The following is a 16352-nucleotide window of genomic DNA, read 5'->3' as shown; positions in this document are numbered from 1 at the left end:
AGTATACTTTATTATGATTGTAGTATCATAATGATTAAATGCACGTGAACTTGATGCAGATATATTTTAGGCTACTAGCCACAAATAGTGTTGTCACGGTACCAAAATTTCAGTATTTGGTACCGATACCAGTAAAAATTCATGGTTCTCGCTACCAAAGCAAAACACAAAAACATGCTAGCTGAACAACACACTATTTTTATTAATAAAGTTAAGCAATGCCATTCAAATATATTCACTCACTGTAAATTGATGTTAGATAATGCATGAAGTAACATAATGTTAGTGAATGGTATCATAGCATGTTTTTTAATGCACTTTTATTTAATCAAACTGTGTTTTGTTTTTTTTAAACCTGCTAGTTATCCAGGCAAGAATAAGTCTAGGCTAGAACTGCTTTTTTGACAGACTGATTTTGAGGACAGAAACACTGAACCATACATGTTTGTACACCTTTCATTAAAAAAACCTCTAGTGTGTAAAAGCAGTAAACGCCTTTATGTCGTCCTGTTTGTTTTTTTACCCTAATTAAATGTATAGGAGCTTTAAAGGTGAAATAAGTAACTTTTTTACCTTAACTGAACAGCTTCGGAGTCATTGGAATGGTTATATTACTTATTTCGGGTTGAATGGTGGTCGTTTCGCACCCCCCTGGTGCCCGTGAGCGGAAAACCCGCATTTGCAACTTTGAGCCGGCGGGCCGCCGGCCGCCGCGTCAGGAAGTATCGAGTGATATCAGGTCTCGCGATGTAAACAATTGCTTTATGGCCAAAAGAAATCTGCTAAAATGCTGTCATTATTGCGCTCCCTCACGCTGTCCGAACCCGAATGAAGAAGACATTTTAAAGAATATCCCATCTGCTTTGATGTCGTTGATCTACTAGCCTCTGGTATCTGAGAATCGCCAACGAGTTTTTACAACAGTTGTCAAATATCTATTCCGAAGCTGTGGGGGGAGCTCTAGAGAGAAACCTGCGAGCAAAAAGCGAGAATACAGCGAAGAATCCAGAAACTACTGAGCCCCGCTTTAAATAGTTAATAAAGAATCTTAATTCTAACACTTATTATATTAGCGTTATCTTATTATATCACGGATGCTCCGATTTACTACACAAACGGCTGTTTATTTCTATCCGACTGATTCCGACATTCAAATTAAAATATAACAGAAGCTCTAAATTTGAAATTAGTTTGAAACGTAACAGTTACCTGCTTGAACTCTTTCATCAGATCCGGGTGTCGGTCTTTGAGGTGTTTTATTAAGTTAGCTAGATGTGTTTCTTTTGAGAGAAAACTTCGATGACATCGTTTGCAAATGGGTTTTTGATTATCAATGATGTTCCCCTCGTCATCAGCCGTAAATCCGAAATAATTCCACACATGGCTCTTTCCTCCTTTTTTATCAACAAGTGGATTTACCACATCAGCTGCACCGCCGGTCGCCATGTCTCAGCGCTTTTAATAAAGAGGACGCGCAACTGCACGCGCATCAAGGAACCGGGTTTGGACGGGTCCTCGGTACCACCGGTACTTAAGAAAACTTGGTACCGTGACGTTTACATTTTTTTAGTACCGACTTGGTACCGAAGTACCGGGTCTTTTGTCAACACTAGCCACAAACAAATTGCTTTCAACTTATGTGTGTAAAATTCAGAATTCAACGAATGTGCAGCAATTTGTACAAATAGAGACATTTTTATGAATACATTTTGTATTATAATTTGCGCATGCAACAAACGTAGTCTGCATTAAGCCACATAAACGCGTTGAGTTCATATTCTGGACTCATCTGAATTTTTGTAGTAGGCCTATACTGTATTATGATTTTAGTATCATAATGATTAATAAATGCACGCAAAATTATCCATGAACTTGATACTATCCACAAACAAATTGCTTTCTACTTATGTGTGCAAAATTCAGAATTCAACGAATGTGCAGCAATAATAGACATGTTTGTGAATGTTTTATATTAGTGATCATAATTTGCACATGCAACAAAGATGATGTACAGGTGACGCGTGCATTTATTGACATCCTTTCCGTAATTCGGCAATGCCTAACGTGTAATTAAACGTGTTGAGTCTATATTCTGGGCTCATCAGATTATATTGTACATGTACATACATACTTTATTAGTATGATTTTTACTGTGTTTGGTCTGTTAATAACACTGTCCGTCTCTTTATGTTAAGGTTTGTATTAATTTCGATATGCCACTAGATGGCAGAATAAGACACGGAATTTAAGAACGCATTGTAGTTATGTTGTGTTGACCTACTGTTATGCACTTTTACAAGTTGGTGCTCCAAAATCCCAGAGGTTTATCATGGAAATTTACATTCATGACAGGGATTTGCATTCATTCCATTCCTATGAAGGTAAAAGAGTAGCAAAACTCGAGAGCATGAAGATGTGAATTTGAGAACTTGCACAATATATATTCGTACTTGTATGTGAACATTTACACTCACAGCTCCAATGTGAAAACCTGTAAAATAAAAATCTGAAGTTGAATGTTGAAATTTGCACTCACAGACAATAGTCACAAACCTGTATTATGAATTTGAAGCTGCAGTCAAGTAGTCACAAATGTGTAAAATGCCATTCACAGAAATACAATGACAGACACAAACTTGTAATATATATTTGCAGGTCCGTGTAGGCTACTTTTGCGTCCATTCGTTTTTCCTTTTTTAACCCGTAATTGAAAAACGAAAAATCAACAGCTGTTGTATTTTTGAAACGCAAAGTTGAACACCAAAATTTGAATTTGAACTGTACACACCAAAAGCTGCGCAAAAAAATAAATGTAGACGTATTTTCAGATTTTTGTTTATGACTTTTTGCCCCTTTATTAAACATTTAAAATATTCACAAATTAATATGGAAAGAATGTCGATTTTATTGGTTTTCTAAGGCCAAATTAGAACCCGGAAATGATATTTTTCCCGCAGTGCTGAATGAGAAGAGCCATGTCTCTGGAACCATACAGAGAGGTGATTTATAGGTGATTTATATGCTAATGATAATAAATGTGTCTGAAAAAAATAAAAAGAGGCATTTTAATTGTTTATTAATAAACTAGTGTTTTCTAAATCAGTGTCGGCTGCAAACATATCTCCATCTGCGCTGTAAAGCGGATGCGCCTTTAGAGAGAAATGCACCTTTCATACGGATTACATAATCAGACGGTATTTGCTTTCGATTCGAATTTGCTCGTTTAAAAGTGGACATTTCAAGCTTTATAGGTAGGCTATGTTGTTTCAGTTCATTTTTGAGACGCGCTCCAGTTCACGGAGATCATGAAAGCGCGCCTGATTGTTTTCGTCCCAGTTATGAAGTGGCCAGTGCTCCTTCTATTTTCCAGGCTGTCATGGATTAAATCTTGCAAGGGCTAGATCCAGGGTTTTCAAAGTGGGGGCCACCGGGCAAGCAGCAAGTTGGAAGAATTTTTTTTTTTTTTATTGTAAATATATTTATATTATTATGAGTATTGTTATGAAATAGCATTATAATGATTTGTTGCATAGCCTACTGAACATTATACTTTTAATGCTAATCTTTCAGAGATGCCCCGATTGATCGGCTGGTGACCGGAACTGGCCGATTTTCACGTGATTTTCAGTCTGACATATGCCGATTTTATGCCGGTCAAATGCACTCGGGCGGCGCATGATTAACATCACGCAACATCAGCATCACACGTGCACATGGAACGCACATGTAGGAAACCTTGTGAATTACGGCCGTTTCAGACCGCAAGTGCGAGCGGCGCATGTTTTTTCTGCCGTGCATGTTAATCAATGAGTGCATTCACACCGCGAGCAGGAGCAGGAGCAGCGTGTGAGCAGCAGTGAAGCGGGGGTTTAGGTGCGAGTCTATTTTTGCTGCACTGCTCAATTAAAGTGAAAGCACACTTTTGATGGACAAAATAAATATGATTTCACACAAAAAGTGCTCATGCATGTCTAGTGTTTGCGTGTCTAGTGTGTTTTAACAAGAACCTGGAGTAGGCTATGTCAGAAAAGAAAATGAATATTTATAGAAAATTTACCCATTTTAACTTGTTTTTATTATTCAGTTTGGGTAAAAAACTGTTTGTAATCAGTGCATCTCTATAATCTTTCTGACTGGCTGGTATCAAATACCATCACAATCTGATGTTCACCTAGATGTTTTATTGATTTATTTCTACATTTGCCGTAGTATTGTCGATAGGTTCAATAACAAATCCTGCAAAAGGGGGGCCTTGGCCAGAACCTAGTGAATTTGGGGGGCCTTTTCATGGAAAAGTTTGGGAACCCCTGGGCTAGGTCATGTCACATGTTTCCTTGATGACCTTCTTGTCACTGCTAACTCAAAAGAGGAGCACATTAGGAGACTGGACGAAGTGCTTTCCAGATTGGAGAGGTGTGGAGAGTAAAACTTTCCAAGTGTCAGTTCATGTAAGGCAGTGTTGAGTATTTGGGGCACCGCATCGATAAAGAGGGTCTGTGCCCAACTGAGCAAAAGGTGGTAGCGATTGTAAACGTCCCCAAACCAAATAATGTCACTGAGCTATGGTCTTTTTTTGGGCCTCCTAAATTATTATGGTCGGTTTTTGCAAAATCTGTCCAGCCGACTTCAGCCTTTACACAATTTGTTAAAACAGAAGCAACCGTGGAGCTGGACTGCTGCGTGTGAGACTGGTTTTGAGGAGGCTAAACAGCTGTTGCTTGGTAGCACAGTGCAGGTGCATTATGATGGCAACAGAACCCTGAAATTAGCATGCGATGCCTCGCCTTATGGGGTGGGCGCTGTAATCTCGCACATTATGGACAATGGTGAAGAGCACCCCATAGCATTCGCATCCCGCACACTGACTGAGACAGAAAAAGGGTATGCTCAAATTGAGCGGGAAGCATTGTCCATCATCTATGGGGTTAAAAAGGCAGCGATACCAACCTTGGCAGATCTTCGTATGCAGCTTTGCGCATTTGTGCTGATGTCTTATAATTATGACATTGAGTATCGAAAATCAGCTCGACGTGAATGCCGTTGCAATGTCCAGACTGCCAACCATGGGTAAAGACTGTACTGTATTGGGGAAGATGGAAGCATATTCTACTTTTCCCAGGTTGATGAGCTTCCTGTGTCTGCAAGGGGCATAGCTCACGCAACATGAAAAGATCCGACATTATGCAAAGAAAGTGTGGAATTATACACTGAACGGCTGGCCCAACTATGTGTCGGAGGAGGGTCTGAAACCATACTTCACTCGCAGACACGAGTTGTTGGAGGACCAAGCCTGTGTGTTGTGGGGAATGCGTGTCATAATTCCCCCCAAATACAGATCAAGATTACTGGACGAGTTCCACCATGAACATCCAGGAATCTGCCATATGATTCTTCAGAAACTGTTGAATTGATTAACCTTCTAGCAAAGTGATTCAGTTTAACGTTCGTTCTCTTCAGCTTCAGCACGCGCAGCTCAAACAGCAATGATGTCATTTGAAACAGAAAGCCTAATATTAATGATGTTTACTATTACTGTAATCTAAAAAAAAAATTTAAAAACATTGATGCGTTATTATTAATAACTCGTATTATTTTAATCAACAATATGGTTGGATTAAAATAATTTCCTTATTGTCCGTGCAGAGGCGATTCCATTTTATTTATCTATGGCAAACATTATGTTTCTTTACATGCAGCCCAATGTTTTCCAATGACTTTTGGTAACACTTTACAATAAGGTATCATTTGTTAATGCATTAACTAACATGAACTAACAGAGAGCAATAGCCTTTGTTAATGTTAGTTAATCAATTATTTGTGTTCATGTAAGTTCACAGTGCATTACGTAAGGGATAATGTAGAGCGAGGAGGTTGTTGTAGCGAATACAACCCCGACAGGCTGATCAGGACCCCGATGGGAAGCGGAGGGGTCTTGAATCAGCCTGAAGGGGTTGTTTTCGCTATAACAACCGCCTCACTCTACATTATCCCACTTATTACATGGCTACCTACCAAATAAATCAATGATTTGACACAAAATATTGATTTAAAAAGGAGTTTATTGATTTAAAAATTATTAATTATTAATTTATTGATTGTATTTAGAGATGCACCGATTACAATTTTCTGGGCCGATTCCGATTTCCGATTTTTCATTAAGTTTGACCTGCCGATACCGATTTTAGCCGATTCCGATTTCATTTTTTCTAACCACTTTACGGCACACACAAATATTTATTTAATATCTTTTCTGTAATAGAACATTTTACAATTTGCATAGTACATATTTTTTTTAACAGATAAACGCTATAAAATAGAACTATATAAATTACTCCAGGTGTGGGTAATTCACACACATCTAAAGTGCAGTGTTATGGAAGAACCATTTCCTTTTCACTTTCAATATCCAATCTTTTTTTTATATAGGCTATGTATTTGGCAAACTAAACGTCTGTATGAAAACAGGGAATGGCAATAAAATAATATATAAATAAACAATAAAATAAATATAGCCTTGCAGTATAAAGATATTTCTCAAAGCACACACACACAGGCCTATTGCAATCACTTGTACAAACTGAATAATAAAACAAGTTTAAATGGGTACATTTTCTATAAATATTAGTCTTCGTTTTCTTTTCGGACATGGCCTACACCAGTTCTTGTTAAAACACGCAAATTCTGTGCATTTTGGGCACTTTTTTTGTGAAACCCTATTAAGGCTATTTTGTCCATCAAAAGTGTGCTTTCCCTTTAATTGAGCGTGAGCAGTGCAGCAAATAGACTCGGCGCCGAAACACGCGCTTCACTGCTCGCGACGCTCCAGCTTGACGCTCACGCGCTGCTTCTGCTCCCGTTGTGAATGCACTCATTGATGAACATGCACGCCGAAAAAAAAAATGCGCTTGCGGTCTGAACGGCCGTAATTCACTAGGTTTCCTACATGTGTGTTCCGTGTGCACGTGTGATGCTGATGTTGCGCGATGTTAATCATGCGGCGCCCGAGTGCATTTGACCGGCATAAAATCGGCATTTGTCAGACTGAACGGCCGGTCGCCGGTCACGGCCGATCACGTGAAAATCGGCCAATTCCGGTCACCAGCCGATCAATCGGTGCATCTCTATTTGTATTGCTTCCGCTAAAGAAAATAGTCCGTTTCCGTCTCTACGGTTAGAATCCTGCGTCCGTCCATAGCAAAGCTCTGTTTTTCATGGCAACGGTGTGTTATACTTAGCAGCGGTCTGTTATCAAGAAATAATAGACCGCATTCTACATTAGAATTCAACCAAGCCATGTAATAACTAAGGTTAACAGATACAACTTTGGATCTTAAAAATTTCTTATAAAATGTTGATCTTAACATTAAGATTAATAAGTATTGTTCATTAATTGTTGGTTCATGCTAACTAATACTAACAAAATGAAACCTTATTATAAAGTGTTACCATTTTTTAATAAAGAAAGTTGGCCATAGGAGTGTAAAATTAATTTGAAAAGTTAAGGATTCTTATACTGGTTCAAACTAGGCTACTGTATTGTATATGTTTGATTTATGTTGAAGTGTTTGGGACATGGCTTTTGATGGTGAGCCTTTTGTTTTATGTATTCAGGCTATAAAAGTATATCAACATTTGAATTTAGATTTATCGGCCAATATATCGGTTATTGGCTTTCAAATGTAAAGAATTATTGGTTATCGGTAACAGCCAAAATTTTAATATCGGTGCATCCCTAACGGTCACAGTAAAGACAACAGTGGAGCTGTTCCTCAAGCGTCACATCCGAACACTCTTTTCACTGTTGAAGCCTGATCTAGCTAGGCTAAGTCTGTTCAAGAAAAACAGCAGGAACAAAAGAAACAGCATGATCGGGGGAAAAGAGTCCTAGGAGCCTTTGTGGAGGACGAACCGGTAGGATTTCGAAATTTCAGAGGAGGACAGGAGAAATGGTTGAGCGCATCTGTGATCGAAAACCTGGTAAGTTACCTCGTGCAGGGGGGTCAGAGAAGGCGCACTGTGCATGTGGACCATATTAGGGATGGGCATTCGATAAAATTTTCTTAGTCGATCGTCGGGAGAATTAACGATCGACTATCGATTAATCATTAATATTTTTATATTGAAATTCATTATTTCTTTAACTTTTTATAAATTAAAAATGCAATGAAAATACAAAAATACAGTTTGTTTGTCCTCGATGAGATCTTTATTACAAGAAGATCAACTTGTGGCAGTGAAACTGGACGTTCGGTAGACTTGAAGATATGCCCTGCGGTGCTCTAAAGCAGCGGAACCTGCAGCTGCGAGCAGGCGTTCTCAAACAGAGACTCATGGCCACTTCATCCGTTTTCTGTGATCGGATAGCTATCCGATCGTGAAAAGACCAAATGTAAATGCCCTCCGAAACGCATTCGAGACGGATTTAAATCCGATCGCTCAAACCACTTCAGGAGGAGATCTGAGACGCATTCCAGACGAAACTGGACAAGAGTAAATGCATCTGGTTGTTGAAACCACATATGTAAATTTGACTTATCCCAAAAATGCTAAGAAATAAACGTGTGAGAGCGTGTTATAGGCTAGCCTATATGTCATGTTATAGCCAGATATGACGACGCTACTTCAACACGCATCACCACAGATGAGCATCTATTCATCAAGCCAACGTGCAAACTATATAATCAAAGTGAAAGTCATTCATCAACACACAATCATCTTCATTAAAAGTAAAGAACCGAAATGATCTTACCAGGGCTGTTGCCGCAATATCTTGTTGCGGTCAATGATTTAGAAATTTTCGCTGATAATCAATAAAATTCAGCTCATATCAGTTGCTTTCGGTGACGTGCGACAATTTAAATATGCATATAGCGCGGGAATTCAAGATTGGATTTATATCCGTTTTGCAAAAACACATTTATGTGACCAGGTGTAAATGGAATCGTTTTGATAAATCAGATAGCTATCCGATCTGAGAAAACGCATGAAGTTCCCACAGAACTTCTGCACCAGTCTACTGATTTCTGTTGAGAAAGATAAGCATGTTGACATGATCTGGGATCAGATACGACCGCAACCTGGTGACAGCCAGTCCAGCCGCCGAAAACACCCGCTCTGAGGGGACTGACGTTGCCGGGATGCACAGGTACCTCAACGCTAAAATGAATTCCATTGCTTCAAGACTCACACTACGCAAAGCAACATGCATTAGTTTAATCGATAACAAATAAACGTGATCGACGAAATTCTTAACGATCAATTATCGATCGTCGATTAATAATGCCCATCCCTAGACCATATGTTACCAAGAAAAGCTGCAGAGGGATCTCCCTTGCATGGTGTGTTAGATTTCCCGAATCCAGCTGTCACTGATGGTTGCAGTGGACCATTGAACTTTCCTATGATCAGAGACAGTTCTATGCCAATCATTGAGCCTGAGATCACTGGAAACACAGAGAACTTCACTGCACAAGATCCAGTGAGTGCAACACCCTCAGTGAAAGCTGTTCGCAGATACCCACGGAGGGTTCGTACTGCTCCAAAAAGACTGGATTTGTAAGTATTTTACTATTATGGGTTTGATGCCAATATTGTTACCGGAAAATTATTAACTGGTGTGTTTTCCCTGTTGCACAGATGTGATTTTTATTTATTTTTTCTAAAGAAAGTGTTTCAAATCTAAAGGGGAAGGAGTGTAATAGATGTGCTAAGTGACGGGTACGTTAAGCCACGCCCCATATGTTTTATAAGTGAGTGGTCCATAGTTGCTGAAGTACTCAGTAAAATAAGTGAACATGCAAAGCGAGTGTCTCTCGTTCTTCTTCCAGAGTCAGCCTCCTATCAAAATATATTACACATTGTGTGGTAAAGTTTTGTATTTTCAATATTTATGTACCCCTGTGTGTGTGTGTGTGTGTCTGTGTGTGTGTGTGTGTGTGTGTGTGTGTGTGTGTGTGTGTGTGTACTTAACTATATTTTGGGGACAAAAACTTGACACAATTTCCAAAACCCTCCCTTGTCCTTGGATGTCCTCATTTGTAAATTAAGTATAAAAATAAAGTAGCCAAATTAAAGTTTTTATTTTTATTTTTTTTTATGTAAAAATGCAGAAAGTTGTGTGGGGGGTAGGGTTAGTGTAATGCTGCGTTCACACCAAACGCGAATAGCGCGTCAAATTCGCGCCTGCCGCATCTAGTTATGGGCCTTTCACACAGGACGCGGTATGCGCTGCGCTTGCCGCTGGGTTCAGCGTTGCCCTTTAGATACAACGCGATTTGCGCTGAGCTATGACGTAGGCGGAGTTTTAAAAACTTTTAGCGGGAGCTCTATTACATCTGTTTTTGTTTCTTAGTTTCAGGTTTAATGTTTGAATAAATGTTTTATTCTAAAAAAAGAGCTGACTTCATGATTCTTGTTTTAATTCAGATATAAAATTTTGCCGTTCATCCATTTTGATTTCCGTCCTTGTTTGGATCCCCCGATTCTATTGGCCGCGCTGGTAAACGTCACAGAGCGCAGCGGCAAAAGTTGAACTATTTTGAACTTTGACCGCGGCATGCGTGTGAGCCCGCCAATGATGCGCACCGCTGCGCTTGCGCTTTGATTGACGCAGTAACAAAACGTCCTTGCGCAGGCGCAAGCCATTGAGATGAATGGGTTTTATAGCGCAGCGCAGCGCCGCGCATACCGCATCCTGTGTGATAGGCCCATTATACGCTTGACCACTTTGTGTTAATTCATGTGTAAAAACAAAAGTTTGAAGCGAAATTTACGCGCGTCACACGTGTCAGAGGCGAAATCCGGAGGCGAAAGTTTCGAAACCCGTTTGCGGCCATCTTTTTTAGATGTTTATCGAGCATTAGCATTAATCGAGAGAGTCACCGCTCGTATATGCTCTGGAGAGCAGAAACAGCTGCGTAGGGGACATCGTCGCTGTACTCGGGTCCACCAGACCCTACGGAGGGTTTCAGGAGTTTCACAATTTGCTACAGGAGCTAGGTTTGGTGGACCTAACGGTGAGGACGCTGACGAGGACAGCGTAGGCCGTATAAGGCCTCGGCCTCGAGTGGTCGCTGCCTGACGAGCCCGCGCTGTACAGCCCGGCGCGAGGTTCACCCTCACCCGCACCCACCTAATCTGTCATTTACTTTTTGTTTTGATAATAAATGGAGCCAGCCTTCAAAAGTGAAACCTGTCCTGTGATTTTTGTTTTGTTTTTATACACTAAATTGTGTTTGTTGTCTTTACATTCGATTAATGTTTCATATAATCTAGAATAGATATGGAATAAATAGCATTCAATACAAAATGAGAATCTCTATATATTGAAATCGAGTTTTTATGTGAAAGATTTGCTTTGTTGTGCATTTTAGTCATATTACAAAATAATTTATTGAGGCCACACATAAAATAACATTATAAACTGTCACTTCACCACGTAACAGCAGCAAGCAGGCTCCTGATTGGTTAACACGGCGCGAATTGACGCAGAAGTTCAGATTTTTCAACTCGGGCGGCAGACGCGAATTCGCGTCAAACGTGTGAATGCACAAATAGCACTAATAAAATCATTCGCGCTTAACGCGCTAGACGCTCAATGAGGCGTATTCGGGTCTACCGCGCCGCGCTCTACGCCCCATTCGCGCCGCAGGAATTTTTTACGCGCGTAACGCGCCTTTGCATTGACTTAACATTGAAATCACTCACGCCTGACGCGCTATTCGCGTTCGGTGTGAACGCACCATAAGGGGATAGAAACCATTACGTCTAGTGATCGGCCGATATATCGGGCCGGTATTTGCGTTTATGCCGATACACGGCTGCTGCGTTCGCCGATAGTTTTTTCCCGGCATTATTTACAGACAGGCGTCCACAGACAGCTCTGTGTTGCTGGAGACGCTGCACTGCCCCTCCCCCACTAGCAGAGTGCTGGAATCTGCTCTTCAAGACAACGATAAGTTTTAAACTTCCAAAGCATCTTCTAACTGTTTGACGTAGCTGAAATATTGCCATACACTTTGAAAGTGGAAACAGGTAGCTCTATATGTACTAGCAACTATAGCTAAGCAAGTTTGTGGGTCCAAATGGAAAACGTGAATGCCTGTATAAAACTGCTTGCCATTGTATTTAGGGAGCTGCAAATAGCTAAGTTGTAGGCTGTTCGTATGCATACGGTAGCTGTTACGAACACTGGTCATAGGATTAAGTAATGCCGACGTTGTTCCGTGGTATTTGTGGGAGTTTTATTCAGCGACCACCTGGCAGAGGTTTGGACGCGTGTGGTGTGTTTGTCTCCAGTCAGTTTCCCACACATAGACTAATTCGTGGAAGTGTGCCACAGAATCAACACAGGTGTTGCACCAAAAACTGTGACCCATCAGATTCTGTGACCCAAGAGGGCGCTGCTGCACACATTTTGATAGTTGCCTATCATATATTGTGACCTATCATATATTGTGACCTATGTGGTACTGAGTCTGTGATGACTCTAATTAATTAAACATGTCTATATTAGTCTGAATGGATGCTATATCAACCCTAAAACAGTATTTTGAAGTTTGAATCATTTATTAGGCAGTTACAGTGAGGTCACACATTTTGAAACAGTATTTTAAGTTTCACTCATTAATTATGCAGTTATAGTGAGGTTACATATTTTAACAGCTGAATATCATATATTGATGTGCAGCAGCGCCCTCTTGGGTCACAGAATCTGATGGGTCACAGTTTTTGGTGCAACACCGGCCGCCACATATTGCGTTTTTTGCGGTCGCCAAAGCGAATTTTTATCCCGCCAAAGCCTTATTTGATCACTGAGTGATGTTGATGACTGAAAACTGCGCTTGTGACAGGTCGCATGTCGCTGAAAGAACGAGCAGAGAGAGAGAGCGCGCTCCTCCTCTGGCCGCGCGCGCGCACACTCACATCGTCTTCAAACTGTCTTGCTCTCCCTCCCTCGCGCATATTAATCAAAATCAATTGAGAATTGACATGATGGTAAAAGGTCGGAAGAGCGAAGTTTCATGTGGAGGATTGGGACATTTCTTTCCTGAATTACCGCTCAGTGTTTCCCCTACCATTATATAAGGGGGGCGCCCCACCCTCCTAACGGCTCCCCCCGCCCCCCTTGGAGGTCAAGTAAATTTGATTTGATTTTCTTTATAGCGACAGATTACAATTTGTTATTTTATAAAAAAAAAACCTAAATGGCCCTTAAGTAATATGTTATTTATCTTATTTCCACGATGGCATGTCTTTTCTGTCTGTGTTTACAATTATCCCAATGAGTGCGCACACTCACACACAAACAAACACTTGCGTCACATACAGTTGAGCACTAGCGGACAGAGAGCGCGCGGCTGGAAATGTGTCGCTGAACTGAAGATGGCAACACTCGCTCTACTGCGAGTAGCAGCCGGAGTAGCTCTCCTGCTCCAACTCTAACGCCCGTTTCACATATATTTCGTTTGCGGTGAGTATTTTTTTTCCGTACCCATGTTAACAGCTTTCACACTGCACGAGGATGCAGTCCGTCGATGATCGATCTGTTCCAGTTGCGGTGCGTATACAGCAGTGCAGAGATCGTTTCTGCACCGAGTCTATATCTGCTGTGCTGCAAACGCTGAATTAAAGTGACAGCGCATGTTTCGTGGTCAAAATGAACACCGATTGACCTGAAAATGTAGTAATTTCACCATAAGTGCGATTAATTAAATAAAATGTAGTAATCTCACCATACATTTATTTAATTAATTACTACTTTTTTCACTTTAAGACTGAGTTAAAGCAAGGAAAACTACAATTTACCTCAACAAGGCGACATAATGAACAACACTCGTCTTATTCGTGGAGGTGGAAAAACAAGTTCTTTGTGACATGCAAGATTTATTGTATTAAAATTTAAATACAAAAGATTTTAATATAAGTACATGGTTAAATATTTTACCACTTGCTTGAGCAAATATATAATTATATATAAGTAATGTATTGAATAATACATTGTTTAAATTGTGTTTACGTGAACGCGCGTTCACAGCAGTGGTGCGTCTGACAGGATTATTCTCTCCAATAAATGCATCAAATAAAAACTTCTCATAAAAAAAGCCCATTTAAAATTTATATATATATTGGTTAGTATTTATAATTTTTTTTTAGTTGTTAGTTAAAAAATAAAACTATTTAAGCTCTGGTCCATTAATATTAACAAATACTTCTATAAATTTAACAAAGGTTATTTGCAAAAGTCAATTTTAAAAAGATTTAAATATGTTTATTTATTTTTTTAAAGAGATATCTTATGTTAACATTTTTTAACTTTTACAAACCATTACCCTCCCAGACAACCAATTTATGTGACAGATAGATAGATAGATAGATAGATAGATAGATAGAGATAGATAGATAGATAGATATAGATAGATAGCGTCTGTGTCAATTTTCCCCAAACCAACCAACCAACCCCCCCCCCCCCCCCCCCCCCCCCCCCCCCCCCCCCCCCAAACCTGTAAACCTAGGGGAAACACTGCCGCTGGATGTGATTTGTGCTAAAAAAAAACGTTTCCTTATCTTCTCTGAAAAGCGTACGTTCCGCATATTCAGCTGACACAAACCACACTTTCAATAAACCCAAAAACCTATCCAGTGATGAAATGTTTTCTGTGTTGACACAAATCTTGTGCGATGTCCTAAACTGCCGGAATAATCACACAAACACGTACACGTCCGCTAATGAAACCTCTGATTCACGCACTAATGACTCCTTTAAACCGATTCTATTTAATGTATGGCAATACATTATAACAACTGATCTATCCAACACTGAACTCACCAGACGTCTGAATCGGTGTATAACAAATCAGTAGGCCTAACACTTTATAATAAAGTTCAGTTTATTAAACTCTAGTTAACTTTATTAGTTAACATTAACTATTAATAAACTGCACTTCTACAGCATTTGTTAATCTTTGATAATGTTAATTTAACCATTTATAGTAGCCTTATTGAAATCAAAAGTTGTATTTGTTAACATTAGTTAGCCTAATGCACTGTGAATAACATGAACAAATGAACAGCTGAATGAACAGCTGTATTTTTATTAACTAAGATTAACAAAGATTAATAAATAATACAGTAACAAATGCACCTTTTGCTCATTTTTAATTATGCTTAAATAATTATTTTCAGTATTTTCAGCACTGAACTCTTTTTTTACTTGTTCTACCTCACCTGTTTGTACTATTTGTTAAATATATATTTTTTTAAGTTCAATAAATGATCCTCTTTTAAATTGAGACTTGCAACATTTGTTATTATCATGATCCTTGTGTCCTTTTTATGATGTAAATTGAGGGAGCAAAAGCAGTATCAGCTCCAAAAATCGGCTCAAGAAAATCGGCAGCCCGTATCGGTCATCGGCTAAGGCTGATGAAAAAAAATCGGTATCGGCATCGGCACTAAAAAATCCATATCGGTCGATCCCTAATTACGTCTATGATCCCCTTTAAGATAGCTAAGTAAACTAAGTAAACGTGTGTGTGAGTTTGTGTTTTCCCTACTTGGGGACCAAATGTCCTCATAAGGATAGTAATACCTGTAAATTTTGATTTTTTTGGTCCCACTGTGGTAAACAGCTTATAAATCATTATAAATTAAGTGTTTACAGATAACATAGAACCAGATAACATTGAACAAACGTTATTTTAACGTTACAGGAAGAACTTTGATCATAACTTTGAGAGAACCTTGAGAGAACGTTAGCCAGAGTTATGAGAATGTTTCCTGTTAGCTGGGATACAGTGATGTGAACTACTCAACCTTTTTAATGGAATTTCGCTATTTGTAATTGAAAATATGCTATAATTTACATGATCCATGTTATTCATAAATGAATGTGACGAGACAAGAAACGTGTTATGTTTTTAACATATTAGACATACAAATAAGAGTGAATGTACGTAGGCTACAAGACATGGTTACGGCCTTGTTCTCAGCCCAATATGTTTTGCTCTTACTTGTTTCTCGTTACATCGTTTTATTTAGTTTATTCATGTTTACAGGAAACAGCACAACAAGTTACAATCAGAAATACAATCTGTGTACGTTTATCCATTTTCATGAGTAAGTAAGTTACCACCGTGAAGTAGCAGTTAGCTAACAATTAGCTTTAATGTACTCGAGTTCGATATATTTACACGCAGATGCTCTATCTATAGGTAGATTTGATTGATAATGCTATTGATATAATAGCTATAAAACGTTTTAACAAACTTACCGTGAGATTTGAGGCCATTTCTGATCTTGAATTCTCTGACATGTCTGTTTGTCTGAATCGACCACTGGCGCTTTCGGTTTCA

At 39.3% G+C, this 16352-nt stretch overlaps 1 protein-coding gene across 2 annotated transcripts in view; it reads right to left on the bottom strand.

Moving 5' to 3' along the window:
* Positions 1-16352, bottom strand: part of LOC311294982 (uncharacterized protein) — a 52222-nt gene extending 35870 nt beyond the window's left edge. For both annotated transcript variants that reach the window (XM_084416140.1, XM_084416141.1), the window contains exon 1: positions 16271-16352. The gene's annotated coding sequence lies outside the window, so the exon portion shown is untranslated. The remainder of the gene's footprint in view (positions 1-16270) is intronic.

Source organism: Rutilus rutilus, assembly GCF_951802725.1.
Source record: "Rutilus rutilus genome assembly, chromosome: 1".
Lineage (NCBI taxonomy): Eukaryota > Metazoa > Chordata > Actinopteri > Cypriniformes > Leuciscidae > Rutilus > Rutilus rutilus.
This window is presented reverse-complemented; position numbering and strand designations above follow the sequence as displayed.